Source organism: Xenopus laevis, chromosome 7L (genome assembly GCF_017654675.1).
Source record: "Xenopus laevis strain J_2021 chromosome 7L, Xenopus_laevis_v10.1, whole genome shotgun sequence".
Taxonomy (NCBI): domain Eukaryota; kingdom Metazoa; phylum Chordata; class Amphibia; order Anura; family Pipidae; genus Xenopus; species Xenopus laevis.
Window position 1 is genome coordinate 76,969,462 of NC_054383.1, and position 16,031 is coordinate 76,985,492.

Here is a 16,031-nt window from a genome sequence, read left to right on the forward strand (position 1 = left end):
GTGCAGTCTCTAAGAACCATTTAACCCTCCGAGTGTATCTGTAAATTGCCTTTCAGATACACTCTGTTTTGGCAATATCTAATACAGCAGCTGCTTTAGCATTGGACAATGCAATGGAACTTTCAGAATCATATCAGGTTTAAGTGTGGTGTTCAGTTGTAATTAAAAACCTGCTTGATCCAGTGTCTGAAACCTTATTCCACAGCTCCTCATGGATCAGGCCAAGTCATTAAGATATTGGTGTATGATTTTTAGTTCTTCTAACATTTAGGGCAAATATACAGTATTACAATTAGTACCTGGGGTTCGGGCACATAATGTGAGAGAGATCTTCATCTCACTCGAGTTTTCTTGAATTTGTTTACTTTTTGTTCCATGACAATCATAGATCAGATCTTTTAAAGAATAAAAAGCTCCCCACCTGAAATCTGATGGAACTTTTCATTTTTTGAAAAAAACCTCATCTTTGGGAAAAAAACAATTGATGCAAGAAAACACAGGCAAGATTACAATCTTGCATATTCTTAAAAAGACATATCTGAATCCCATTTATGAATAACAATTCATCTGCCTCTATATGTTACCCTATTTTATACAATGCATGCATCATTATCGCCTCAGGGGAGAGTTACCACGTTTTTTCTTCATTTTTCTCACTGAATCGTACATGTGATGAATGCGTTCTCTTTCTCAATTTAAGTATTTGTCAGTGGTTTTTGTCTTTAGAAAAAAAAAAAGAATTTGTTTCTAATTAATACCCTCTTCATTTTGGAAAATGTTTTTCTATTTCTTGACTTACAACTATGTATTCTGCTTGTGCATTTACAGGGATCCTGATTCTTGCTATGTTATTCTTTATATGAAACATCCTTGGGTTAGTTTTTAAGCTGGCACTAGAGCAGCTCGGAATTAATAGCCCGACTCACTGATAGCTGCTGTGTGTTCCCACAGAGAATAGTGGGGAGCAATCCAGCTTCCTGCACCCCTTAATGGCTCAGGCCAAGTCAGGCTGCAGCCAGTGTAAGCTCTTTTGGCCAAGGTCCTCTTTGCTTCTCATGTTGGTTATTGTTTGTATTTTTGCTTGAAATCTGTGGAACATGTTGCATTTTATAAATACGTGTCAATACTACATTTTACTGATAAAAATATGGGGATTTTTTAAAAATGTCCTACGCATAACATTTTAGCAATTTTAGTGGCAGTAAAATAAATGTAAATTCCCTATAGAGCTTACAATCTAATGAAAGGTGAAGCTGTCGTCTCACCTTGTGTGTCTGAAACACCACATGATCCAGTTCAGTATATCAATTTGATATAAATCAGTCTGTTCTATTTCAATTAAGTAATTACAAAGGCATGTCATAGTGTCTCATTTTCTCCTTCTACCTTTTTATTAAAGAGACCTTAACAAGCTTTTTTTCCTTCTCCCAAACCTTCCCCCAGAACTGCATACCCTTCAGCTGAGCTAACTGGAGGACAGGGCTGAGTAGGGGAATTGTTCATAGAAAGTAGCCCTTTGGCTGGTTGCTATAGAAACCGACATACCACAGCTCTGACCCCTGAGAGGTTTTAACACTCTCCCTCAGCAGGGATGCCAGCAGCTGGACTGCAGCTGTTAGTGAGGACGGCAACTAAAGCACAAATCCCTGCCACTTACAGAGAAAAATACACAGGCAGGAGAAAGCAGATTAACCAGAATGCAAAGGAAACAAGACAAATTAATAGATATTAAAAACACCAAGTGCGAGATATACTTTTCTCTGCAAAAACACTTCAAGGATTATCCTGTGTTTTACTGTAATGCAAGCTACAGTATATTGTCGATATTTACAGAAGATGAGAAATATAGGTCTAAAAGACAACTACTCAGTAGCAATAAAATATACGGTACTTGTATATATAATAATGCTGCTTCCTAACAAGTGTTATTATTTAGTGCTACAAACCAATGTGCTCTGATATACATATATTGGATCTATTTTCTGGAATGCCAAGAGTTGTCCAGATCATCATTTTGATGAAATTGGATCACTGTGCCTTAAAGCTTCAAAAACTATTTACAAATTTTTTTTACATTAACTTTTATTGCAGAGAATTTTCAGAATAGGTGGATGGTGATTTTTTTTTGCTTGGGTAGGCTGAAAAATGTTAAGTATCAATTTAAAATGACTGTTCAAGCACTAGACTTAACAACATTTGTTTTTGTCTTTTTTTGTCACAAACATGTTGATAACTAGACAATACTAAAGCAAAACTGCTGTTAGTAGCAGTGAAGGGTAACTGAAAAACCCCATTTATTTTTTTAATGATGTTGGTCCTTTAAAGTTGGATTTTTTTTCAACTCCATTCAGTCCTATAACTCTTCCTCACTATATAAGTACCCAATGTTAGATGTTGTATGGATTCCAGACCAACAGCTACCTTACACAATATGTAATTTTTTCAGTTCACTCAAGTGCTACAATTTCCATTTAAAAAAATGGGTGGGGTTTGAAAACCTAGTAGCAGAATTTGGCTATAAACCCACCAACCTGTGTGCCATATGTCTGGTTTTGACCTGGACAGCCTGGTTTTTGAAAGGGTTGTCTGGGTCAAAACTGCCTGTCCCATTTTCCAAATTAGGAAAACCAGGCAGGACTCTGAGATTGACGTAGTGATCGGCCAATCACAGATCGCCACATCACAGCCTCACCAGTATGACAGCATAATTCTGCCCCCTGTGATGTCACCACCTGCCACTCCCTGCCCCCTGTGAAGTCAACACCCACCCCCTTCCTGGAGTTACAGGGTCAGAAAAGGTGGCAGCCCTAACCCCAGCAGAATTATATCTCTTGTACACCAAACTCAAACTTTCATTCCCTAGCAATAGCCCCAAAAAGATCTGTATGGGTTAATTTTATAGAAATCCAAGGTCTCATGTAAAACCTTGCAAACATTCCTTCAGGTACCAAATACAATAAAATCATATCTGTAGCATAGTAGCGAAGTTAAATAAATTAATATATATGTGCTTTTTTTTTTTTAACAATACTTTTTTTATTGCACAACTGGTAAAAATTACAATCCTATATGTAGCAGTTACATCCTTGTACATTTTTAAATAAAGTGAACATAACTTTTAACAATCTTAACCTGAGTGATGTCGTCATTTACATATTCAATGTCATTGGAGGATAAAGCATATTAAGTTCACCATTTGTTTCTTAGGAAGAGATTCTGAAGGATAACATTAGGAGAACAAACCCAATTGTACCTTTATCTGATCAGGACCCTGGAGGGGAGCTCAGCCCCACCCGGGCACTCCAGATCTCAGGGCGCAGCTAAAGATCCCCATAGATGCAAAGATTTTTCTTTGCTGAACGACCGATTTTAGCGAAATCCGACCAATCCGTCAAATTATCGTGAAGTTGGTGGGATTCGAACAATCGTACATCTTACGATTTTTCATCCGACATCTGTCAGAAAATCAATCGGCCAGGTTAAAAAATCTTTATCGGTCCCAGTGCAATCTATGCATGTTTGCAGGGCCAAGCAGGCAGCTACCCTTCAGTTTTTGCTGGCAATATCGCCTGAAATTGTCTTTTTAGTTGATGGACACATCGTACATTTAAACGATCGTTTTGAGATAATCGTGGTGTCACGATAAAGAAAAGATATTTTTCAAAGATCTTTACATCTATGGCCAGCTTAAGTCTGGGTCATCATCTGTCCACGGCCTGCTCCCAATCTTGCACTGACGGACCATTTCTTAATTTCCACTTCCCTGCAATCATTTTTCATAATAGTTATTAGTGTTCTCTGTGCTCGTTTCGGGATATTTCTACCACCTGATTTAGTAATAATACCTTGGGGTCCATTGGTAAGGGGATATCGTTTTTTGTTCTGATCAGCTGTGTTACCTCCCTCCAAAAGCTTTGGATGACTGGGCAGCCCCAAACCATATGCATAAACTCTGCTGAGGAACCTGAGCATCTGGGACATTCATCTTTTATATTTGGGTTCATTTTGTGAAGCCTATGTGGGGTAAAGTATACCCTTTGTAGGTAGTTCAGCTGTGTCATTTTATCTTTACTGTAGATGATACCCTAAAACAGCTTCCAAAATATCCTCCAAGTCCTCTTGCGGTAATCCTGGGAATATCCCTTTGCCATCTATTTAACAGTTTGTTAAGAGAGGATATATGTGCTTATTATAAGTTATACTGCACACCTTCTCCACCTCTCTACACAAGTTTCCCAGTTCAGTCATTTCTCTGTATAGCCCTTCCCCCTGCTGGCTGGTCTAAACTTACACTGGGAAGCAGGGCAGGTAACAGAGTCTGAGTCTAAGGATTTAACTCCTCTACTAGCAAGGTGGAGTACAATGTGGATGGATTATTACAGTCTTCCACTTACATCCCTTCACATCTTTATACTCCCCATAGAATGCTGACAGTGCCACGCTAATATACGTTTGTTCACCTGCTGCTCCCTCACATTTACCAGTTAGATACTTGTGTATCATAATGCTCCAGACTACTTAGGCTAAATTCACAGAGGACTTTGGGAGAATTAGTCTACTGTGAATTTCAGTAAATATAGTATAAATCTCCCCACAAAATTGTTATTAGCGAACCCCATACCTCATCTGTCTCCGTGTAGGCTCTCTTTCTCTCTTGTTTTGGTCTCTGTGAGTTTTTCTTTCTATGCTTATTTATTTGCTTTCTGGCATCCTCTCCTGCCATATTCCCACCTTAAAGGAAAACTATTCCACCGAAAAAAACATAGGCCTCTATAAAAATATATTGCTTAAAGCCTGTTCATACTGTATGCAAAACCATGCTTCATTTTCATTCATAAAATATACATTTTTAGTAGTATGTGCCATTGGGTAATCCTAAATAAAAGTTCTGTCTTTTGCTTCCACAATTTTTCCTGTTACAGTTGCATTATTTCTGTCAGGTGATCGCTGAGGCAGCACACAGACCATATATATATATATATATATATATATATATATATATATATTTAGCAAAATTCTTTAAAACACCACTTAATATGATATGAATTATCTGTTGGTTAAGTAATAATTCTGCAACCACAGTTTTCCTTTAAGCAGCTACTATGTGGGGGAAGTTTTCCGCTATTCAACCAGACTAGAACATGGGAGCAGTAGCCTAGGTCCTGTGGCAATTGGTTTCAAAATTATGCCTGTGCATAAGTTTGTTGTGAATAATTGACACAGCCTACAGTGAGAATATTGGTATAAGCAGAACCTTCAGGGAGGTGGTAGCTTCAGGGTTCCCCTGCATAAAAAGGTGCATTTGTGCAGGGAGAGTTTTTAGGGACAACCGCAATTGAAGCTGCAGTCATAAATTAGCTTGTCCATTCATGTTTATTACCCTCCAGACGTTTCCTTCTCACTAAGTAGAATAGTCAGTGTCACCATTAAGTAGGCATAAGGGGGTACATCTCTTCTTTACTTATACTTTTCTCTTTCTCCCCCCAAAGTATAAACCAAATTGGCTTTAGTTTGGGAAGGTAAGAAAACATCAAAAACACCTAGTTTTATATCTGTATTACCCCAATTCCTGTTTTTATTTTTATTTATTTTCATTTTATTTATTAGCAGAACAGCAGCATAGGTTGCATTTACTCCCATGAATACTGAGAGGTGCAAATGCTGAACACTGTGTACCCATATTATGCCATGGTAACTTTCTCTAATTTCCAATTTTTCTCTGTAATGGACGACTCGTGTGGAAACTGATCTGCACTAATAAACATGATAGAGAACATAACTTTACATCAGCTACCCCTGAGGTTTTAGTACATAAACTGAGAGAATGAAAGTAAGTGCATTTTAGAAGAATATTATAGTCTGTGCTGAAAAGGACTGAAAAAGGTAGCTGAGCTCTTCCACAGCCAGAGGCAGGAGAGGTGAGTCTGAGTGATTATCACACACAAGTTAGTAATAACCCAAAACTAGGATTTATTCTATTACATGAATGAAAGGCATACTTCAAAGGTGTCTGTCAACTCCAATAAAGGATTTTCTGCATTGTAGATCTCAAGAGCTTGTCTTACCATTTGGTTAGCAGATGGGAAATTTTGCTGCAGTGCTTAAAGAAACGATAAATTCTTTATTAATATTTGGTAGTGATATGTATGCCAGTAGCAAGACAGGTGAATGTCACATCAAAATCTAGCTACTGAATTGTGCAAGTGGTGGTCCAACACCAAGAGGAGATTTGAATTTTGCAAAATGCACTGCACTGATACAACAAAAATAACTTCAATTTTAAATTATATCACACAACAATAATCTGACAAGCTAGCTGACAAATAGTATAGGTTTTGGATTGCACTGATCTTTGATAGTTGGCATAAAAGAATTGATATACTGCTCTGGAGTAGATGGTGACTAAGGGGACTAGGCAGTGTCATAAAACACAGCATTGCAGTAATACTATTAAAAAGTCTTGAGTTTGTTCACATCTAGTAACCCAGAGCTGACCAGTAAATGCTGCTTTCTGAATGGTTGCTATAGGATACTAAACAAGCAGCAAACTTAAGACCATTTATTATATTATCCAATAGTTCCTGAGAACATCAGGACTGGACTGGAATATTGGAATACTGGATTATGATCTTCCCTCACTGCTCTAGGCTAAATGGTTAACATGATTTAAGCTAGAAATGTAATTTTTTTACACCCACATGCAGTTTACATGCCTTCAAGCTAAATAAAGAACATTACAGCCAAAACACATCTATTGTTATGTTTCTCTCTGTTTCAAGAAAATGAGCCTCTTGTTACTTTTAATTTTAAAGAATTGCATGAATTCCTGATTTAAGTAAATTTATGCTTCACACAAAGCAGTGTGTTATGGTGTGAATTGTAACTCAATGATGCACATTCACTGCTCCATCTAAATACAAATTTGAAGAGAAGAAATATACTTTGTACAACAACTATATAAAGCACACCTTTTCAGGATATCTATTATCATTAGACAAAATGTGGGGCTTCAAACTAATTCTAATTCTATAAATGTTTCTAATCCTTGCTTATAGCTATTATGCAAATAACTGAAATGCTTAGGGGGAATGTAATATTGGTCGCTAATGTAAAAATCATTTGCAATGTTCACACAGTGAGCAGTTTTGCCTTTGCAAACACTTTGCCCCTCATATGACAGTAGGATAGTGATTGTGAATTTTATAGTTTACGATAGTGTGCAGTGTATGTCATAAAACTTCTTAATGGAAAAGTTTACGTTTGCTCCAAAAGTTTACCCACCTTCAAGCAGGTGTTAAAGGTTCGCAATGCATAATTAGCATTAACAATGCAATAAAAGCCTAATGAATAATATTACACTGCGACATGCAAATTTTTATTTGCCAATCTTTTTACATTTCCCCCATAGATGGAAGTGGACAAGAAACAACATTTATATAAATTTGTCAATGCAAGGGAGAAGCTCTTAATACTCTTAAAAAAGAACAGGAAACGAATGTGCACGTATTTTCTGAAGTCTCGAACATCAGACCAACTTTTCCATGAAAAATCTCCAGGAAAGTTGTATAGAAGTTTCCCAAGTTATTAAAACATTCAAGATATTCAGCCTCATTGTCAGCTAACACAAGAGAAATAAAGTTGCACATGTTTTGTTTGGGTTTTTTCCACAACCTCGAATTTCAATAAATGTGCCCCTTAGACTCATTGGGGCAAATTCACTAAAGGACGAAGCGCCTAACGCTAGCGTTAATTCGCTAGCGTTAATTCGCTAGCGTAGCGCTTTTTCGTTAATTTGCCGATTCACTAACGGACACTGGCATAAATTCGCTAGTGTTATTCGCACCCTTACGCCTGGCGAATTTGCACAGCGGACGTAACTACGCAAATTCACCGACGCAAGCATTTTTCTGAACGCTACCTTTTACGCCAGACTTCCTTCGCCACCTCAGACTAGGCGAAGTGCAATAGAGTAGATAGGAATTGCTTCAAAAAAAGTTAAAATTTTTTCTAAGTCCCAAAAAACGCTGGCATTTTTTGTTTTTTTATGGGTGAAAACGATCGAAATTTTTTTTGGGGCTACCCTCCTTCCCCCCTACATTTCCTAACTCATGGCACCTTAACTATACAATGGGCACATGTGTAGGGCAAAATAAAAATTTTATTTGCTGTTTTGAAGGTTTCCCAGGCTTGTGTAGTGATGCTACATATACCTCCATTGTAACTTCAATTTGGCGCCGTATGCAAATTAAGCATCGCTAGCGTAACTTAGCTTTGCTTGGCGAATTAACGCTAGTGCAACTTCGCAACCTTACGCTTCCCCTGAGTGCAACTTCGGATTTTAGTGAATTTGCGTGGCGCTGGCGAAAATACGCCTGGCGAAGTGCGGCAAAGCGGACGCTGGCGCAACTAGTGAATTTGCCTCTTTGACTACTAGGAGGTTCAGTGCTAGTTACAAAAACACATGCAAACTTGTGCTTACTACCAAGAGGCTAATAAAGTGTTTATGCATATTATGGCTAAGACATAGATTTAATATATTACTTTCACTAAGGCATAAGGTGCATTGCTAAGGTGCAGTGGAGCTTTGCACAGTAGAACAGCTGCCTTTTGTATTAATACTAACATTATACATGGTTCTAGGACTTTAGATGATACAGCACCTGCCAATCAGTGTCCTATATGAGATGGGTTGTGTACCAAGAGATCCCTGTATGACAAATGGAGTGATCCCTCCTAGTTGGCTTCAAGAAAATGCATTGTAAACTGTCACTGTAAATAGTTCTTGCTCACTAGCCAGCAGCCACGGCCTACAACCCCCAAGGTGAGAGGGAAGGTTGCTGGGCAGATTTTCCAAGAATATTCTTTGGCATTAAAGACACCCTTTACTTGCAAATATATACTAGTGTCACTTATATGCCTGATAAAAGGGTTGGAAGAAACCAAGGAGCACCCAAGATGGAAGTTAACAAAGTTCATATTTAGTTACCAGCTAACAGTTAACTATACATATTCCAAAGACTTCCAGTCCTTTTTTCCACTGCTTTTGCTTGTGCAAACAGTTAAAAGGACACTTTACTATTAAGGCTTATGTCATATGTGGCATTCAATTAACATTCATTGAAAAAATCCCCAAATAAAATGTCCCTGCCTGTTATGTTGCCAAAATGCTTGAGCATTTTATGCGTAAAGGGCTGATTGTTACTATTCCTTGTGCATCAGCCAGGCTGCTTTCAGTTTCATAACATCAAAAGCTGTTTTCCTCTCCTATTAGTAATAAAGCAAATTTTGACTTAATTTAAATTCCAGTAAAAAGAAATTATTTCTTGGTGCATGGGGGTCACTTTCAAGAGCCATATTATTGAACTCTTAGGGGAACCCAATGGCTACACAAAGCTGACCATGATAAGTTGTTAGTGCTTTATAACAGCTGATCTAGTGAAACATGATATTTTCCATTTAACTCATGTAAGGTCAGAACTAAACTTGAGCTGTCAAAGGATAAAAACCAAGCACCTGGTCTATCAAGATTAAATTCTTCACATGCTGAAGATTATCTCAGCTAGTTCAGAATGATTTGCCCCAGCCAGGTTAGTAACTGATATTTAGCTATCAGTATTATAGCAAAAGAAGCAGATAATGAAAAAAAAAGAAAATGTTTCCCTGGCCAAACACGGATACCGAACGTTTGAGCTATTGCAGCTTAAGTTTCGTATTCACTACACTTTTGTTATAAGTCTTTTTAACGCAGGTACTCAAACACCTATTCCCGCAGAGTTTATAGTCCAATTTTAGCAGCTGGAGAAATAAAAAGGTGATGTGTCTACCTCATGTGGTTGACTCTGATACTTTTAAGAGATCAACATATCAGTCTTACCAGGTATTTTAAGCTGCATTGCTAATGCCAGAATGCTTCCTAAGATTGGCATTTACTCTATTTAAATGTTTTTACAAGCTACCAAACAGCTTACCCTGGACTCTTGTCACACACATATGGCTTTTTTATGTTGAAGAGACCTTCTTATAGATGTATAACGTAATAGTCAGGTAACAGAAGTTAATTCAGTGACTTTATTAACATGTATTTTCTCTTAAATAGGTAAATATATTGGGCAACTAGAAAAACATTCCATTAGATCCTGAAAGCCATTTTACATGCTAATTAACACAATAAATAAATATGTTTGAGCTGAAAGCCTGTTATTAGCAGTCTACTCTATAAAATGGCTATTATCTCAGAAACCACTAAAATGAGAAAATTCATGTGAACTGCACTCTTTTTTAATATTTGTTTTAAATCCTCTGTAAGCCTGATTACCACTTGCTATACTTTACATGGTTCCTATCTAACAGTGGGTTGGATTAACCTGTGACAGGCAACATAAAGATAAAATCACAGAGTTGCAAATAATTTTTCCACCTAGGTTTTCCAACAGAAGTCCTGTTAGCCTCTCAAGATTCCATATTCACAGAAACCATGTTTTATTTGGGTGGTGTTCTCTAGGCTGTAAGCTGATTCACCTATCAAAAATGTGGAATGGAATATAGAACCACCCCTGTCTTCCCCATAAAGTTCCATGGCCTCCTATCTGAATTACAGAAGACACTCTGTAACTGTAAGTGAAGAATCTTTGCCCTTGATAAGGCATTATAACATTGATTGACCAAGCCATGAAGATAATATATAAATAAAATGAGGCTTTGTTCAAAGGCAATACTCAGTTAATTGCCCAATAAAACATTGGACTTCCTAATTGTGGCTCCCACTGCCGGCACAGTTGGACAAAATAGAATTTATCTTATCTGCCACGGCGAGGTGTCTGGAAACATTTCTCTTTCATAAGTATAAAATCTTGTCTCGGCAGAAACAGCTCTGTTAATGGTCTGTTTACATTTGGAAAACAATATCAACTTAATTGTAATTACATCTAAGAATAATTATAACAGCCTGCAATACAGAATATTATAATTATTCTTTTTTCTGAAGCAAGTTTCAGTACACAGCCATCGTTTCTATATGCATTTGTGTTGTATAATATCAAGCAATATATTAGAAAATAAAGTATTTATAGCAATATAATGTCAACATTCTTCTTATATTTATTTGTACATCTATCACTGAAATCAGAGATATAAATGCATTGTCCACATTTAATTTGGACTCCTCCTTCATTAAAAATTAGAGTCAATTGTGCGTGTTCTCTTTTGAAAGAAGTTTGTTTTGCCAAAAATCATGAAATGGCATGCTGAGAGTTTTGTGGTTGATCAGCTTTACTCCCTGTGTCAGTGTGTATGCATTAAACTGCACAAACAAAGGGTTGCTTAGAATGGTGGCATGTGACAGTGTTGGACTGGCCCACCTGGATACAGGGAAAACGCCTGGTGGGCCAAGGTCTCAGTGGCCCTCCTGCTTCTAAACATTTGGCCTATTTAATGGTCATTGTCTATTTCTATGAGAATAAGAGGCTAAATAGATGGAATAATAGATTATAGTATGTAAAGAAAAGAGAATAGGAGAAAAGAGGTTGAGTGAGGAGAGGAAGAAAATAATACTTAGAGTGGACCCCTGGTCTAAAGGTTTTTGGGTGGGCCCCTGGTCTAAGGGTTTTTGGTGGGCCCCTGGTGTCCCAGTCCGACACTGGCAGTAGATAAGGTGAGAAAAAAATCTCACTTCAGCCTAACATGGATAAACCACTGAATTAAGAAATGAAAGACCACGAAAATATAGAAATTGCCTTTACCGGTGCACAAAACCAACAATAAATGGATATGCTGCAGAACTCTGCATTAACTATTAGAAATCCACTGTTGTATACTGTTGCTCTGTTGCTGCATTTAATAAGGCACTAAATAGGCAGAAATGTATAGTTTATGTAGTTTTGATATAAACAGGGCAAGTGGAGAAACTGAAACAATTTAGGGGCAGATTTATCAAGGGTCGAAGTGAATTTGAGGGAATTTTCGAAGTAAAAGTCAAAAGTAATTTTTTGGATACTTCGACCATCGAATATGATACTATGACTTTGAATTTACCTCGATTCGAAGTAAAAATCGTTTGAATATTCGACCATTCGATAATCAAAGTACTGTCTCTTTGAAAAAAACTTCGACTTCAATACTTCGCCAAATTAAACCTGCCGAAGTGCTATGTTAGCCTATGGGGACCTTCTAGAGCAGTTTTCTAAGTCTTTAGAGGTCGAACGATTGAATCATACGATCAAACGATTTTCGTTCGATTGTCAAATTCGGTAAAAAATCCTCCGACTTCGATATTCGATGTTGAAGTATTTTAATTAGATGGTCAAATTTCGAGGTATTTTTTACTTCGAAATTCGACCCTTGATAAATCTGCCCCTTAATCTTTCCAACGTTGTGGTTCTTGTGAGATAGGATGAAAATATAAGTGATCATAAGTTACCTTCAGTTTAAGCCATATATCAAAATAATTAGTAAATTTAGAGATATTACCCACGTTTCCCACTTGGTTGTGTCCCCTTGACTCTGAAGCCTCTCTGTTGGTTAGTGATCCAGTGCTTCACATTATAGGCATGGGCATACGGTCAACAACAGTAATGTTACATGTAAACTAAACTAATAATAAAAAAAAAATGTAGATTTTTTTTTAAATTATAATTTAATTAAGTTTCACTTTGCTCCTGTTGAAAAAAATATATATAATGGTATACTGCACACTCTTCTGTGTCTATTCAGTTTTGACTCCACTTCATTTTTTTCTTTTGACAATTTCATTTATCACCTTTCCCTTCTTCTTTCTCACTTCTCTAAAACTATTCTGGAAAGGGGATTGTTGTGCTTTAAATAGCATTGTCAGTTTCTTTGAATCCTTATACATTTGCTTACCTTTGCCCCATACACTACAATAAAACTGAAAACCTTATAGATTAGGATCTAACTGACTCATTATCTGTAATCATATAGGTAACCTACATGTAATTCAGGAACTAACATTGGCTAGTGTTCAAATTTCCAAGTGGATCTTGGTTTCACTATCACTGCAAAGTATGAGAGAGACATTACATTGTACAGGTTGTAGGGACATTTTACATTCATTATTTTTCTTCTATGTGCACAAAATGGGTGATTAAAGCCCTGTGATTTTAAAGGTCAGATTTTATTGCACTGATTCTTTGATCATTTTGCATGAAAAATGTACAGTTCTGTTCTGTTAGAACCAAGCTATATAATGGTAGAGCTTTTATATTATTGCTACTGTACATTTTAATATTCTTGCAGAATAGAAGAGCATCTAACCAACAAAAAATGCTAGTATGAACCAGGGCTATTAGGGCACACAAAGAGTGCATTACTGCAGAACACAACTTTCTAGTATTAATAGCTAAAATTAATGGAACACCTGGCCAGCCTGTCCCTATGAAATATAATTCTGAGACCTTTAAAGTCCTTTGTTTTTATTGGTTGTTTGGTTTATTTATTTAGCCTTTAGTGTTTCTCAAATTTAGCAGAAACTTGCAGAACACATGGGCTCATTTATGACCAAAAACAAATTTGTAGGCACTTAAATGTTTTACACAAAGAATCAATTGCACCTACTATATACCCACTCTTTTTGACTTGTAACTGACTTAATATCAATGCACTATTTCAGACTGCATTGAAGAATTGCCCTCAGCTGCATGTGCAGAGTACAGGGCACATATACACAAGGGAACCCTGTAATCAATCATTTCCTTGAGGTGCTGTTATTTCCAGGGTTCCATTAATGTAAGGCACCTAACTTGGTGCTTGACACCTATCTTTTACACTGAATAATGGGGAAACGCATTGTACATACTCATTTAGTAAATGAGCCATTTTTGGTTTAATGTAGATTTTTGAAAAGTAAAAGACATTAATAACTGTTGGCTATCTTTTACAGTTTATGTGGCATTTATCTCATGTAAAAACAAAAGGATTTCACTGTAAGGCATTTTAATATTGCACGATCATGAATGAGTTATAAATATATACATACATATATGTGTGTGTGTAGCATAAACTAGCATCCAGCACACAGCAGGGTTTTATACAATATTCCAAATTTATTCAGAGTTTCAGCTCTGTGACCAAGCCTGCGACCAGACAGACTTTGCCAACATGAAGTTCTCAGGTTTTATTGTGGATGCAAGATAAACAAGTACATTTCTGACACATTCAATTTAACAGAACAGAATTAAAAATAAAATATAAAAAAAGTAAAGCCCTTGTTGATATTAGTTTCAACCATAACATGGGATTCAAGTTTCTTACTTGAAACTTAGAAATGTTGCAGCAAACAAAATATACAATACAGTAGGCCATACTACCTTTATAAGGCAAGCCAATCAACTTTTAAGCATTTTAATACATACCCTTTCCTTGGTCACCAGATATCACTGGAAAAGGAAAGGAGAGTTTATTTATAATGGAGACCATGTGATGAGAGCCTGAATAATGCTGACCTAAGCATAACTGAATGTTAAATAAAATAGGTTAAATATAACCCTCATGCCAATATATTATTGTTAAATTGTTTTAATTGCAAAGTTGATGTACAGTGTAATAAATAAGAAACAGGATATAACCAGTCAGTTTAATAGTAAACATAGTTTCTCACTATCTAGCGTAGGTGTGCCTGGTTATAGTGCATAAAAACATTTTGGTGATTTTTTGGTAATTGCTTGGAGGTGGATTTTAAGTAAAATGGGGATTCTTTTTAATTCAGTGGAGTTCTTCTTTGAAATGGCCTCTGTATATTATTGACTGACCAATCTTTAGCAGCCATTAGTTAAAAGAAGCCACTGTGATTTGGAGATCTTAAGCTGTGATGTTTCAAAAGACATATATCCACAGCAGGAACAGTCTGTGGCAACTGTACTTGGAGACAATTTTTAATTCTGTGCAGGGAGACAATCCTTGAACTTCACTAGGAAGTACCGTATTTGTCTTTTTGACCAATTAATAGTCCTGACTGATACCTCTAATTTTGGAATCCTATTATAAAATAAAATTTCATATAAAATAATCAGTAAAGCCCTTGGACAGCTTCAGGACCATAAAACAATCTCTTGGAGGACCACATGTGGCCCCAACCCTCAAATGGTTTTAGAGCATACGGTTATGACACAATATGCTAAAAATGGCGTATTGCTATAAAGTGCCTAGTTCTGTTGAAATTTCATGCAAAACTATATTAAAAAAAGCATCTCCACAGGAGTACTGATTTTTTTAAACAATTCAGCAAAATATTTCTGCAATCTCAATGATAATATAATAAGCAAAATACAAGTAAAGGGGAAACTGAAGAAAAATTTGCATACACGAATACACAAAATGTTTTGTATTTTGGTGTATATTAGGAAAAATGGTGACGGTCAATTAAAGCAGCTACATTGCTAAACTCATTTACATCATAATGGAAGATTTATCTCGGCTATGGCTCACAGCTTTCCCCCCTCTCCCTCTGCCTATCAGGTGAATTCATACACAGTATTAAACCATTACTGTTAAAATATGTAAAATTCTTTCCTCTTCACTCCAGTAAGCCCTTAATGATGTTTGAGGCTATTGTCAGGGACCCCCTGGGGAGACTAAGCTCATGAAGAAAAAGGCAAAGCACAAGGAAACATTATTAAGGGGAATATAATGATCTGTGAAGGGAGGAGCTACATCATGCAAAACATCTCATATCCGCAGCTCACAAACATCACTTGTGTCCTCAAACATTCCAGCATCCTTTGAATACAGATCCATACAAGCATGTTTGCTTTATTGTTCCAAGATTTTGTAGTAAGTGCTTACATATTTTACAGAGAAACAAATAGTTGAAATTGTGTCCAAGATTCTCTAAATACCATTTGATACTTAATATGTCAAGCTTATTAGCATTAGGTGAAGCTTTCTGTTAGTCAAGAGATTGCATTTAGCTAGCCGATTTTCAATTCTTTATTATTATTATACTTTATATAGTGCCAACATATTATGCATTGCTTTACATAGATAATTCATCATTTATATCAATCCCTGTCCCAGTGAAG

General features: G+C 36.5%; 1 protein-coding gene across 5 annotated transcripts in view; it reads right to left on the minus strand.

Annotated features, from left to right (window-relative positions):
• Nucleotides 1-16,031, minus strand: part of pknox2.L (PBX/knotted 1 homeobox 2 L homeolog) — a 381,764-nt gene that overhangs the window by 248,663 nt on the left and 117,070 nt on the right. For 2 of the 5 annotated variants that reach the window (XM_041569193.1, XM_018225716.2), the window contains exon 4: nucleotides 14,367-14,390. The exons of the other annotated variants lie outside the window; for them this stretch is intronic. The gene's annotated coding sequence lies outside the window, so the exon portion shown is untranslated. The remainder of the gene's footprint in view (nucleotides 1-14,366; nucleotides 14,391-16,031) is intronic. 5 annotated transcript variants of the gene reach the window in all.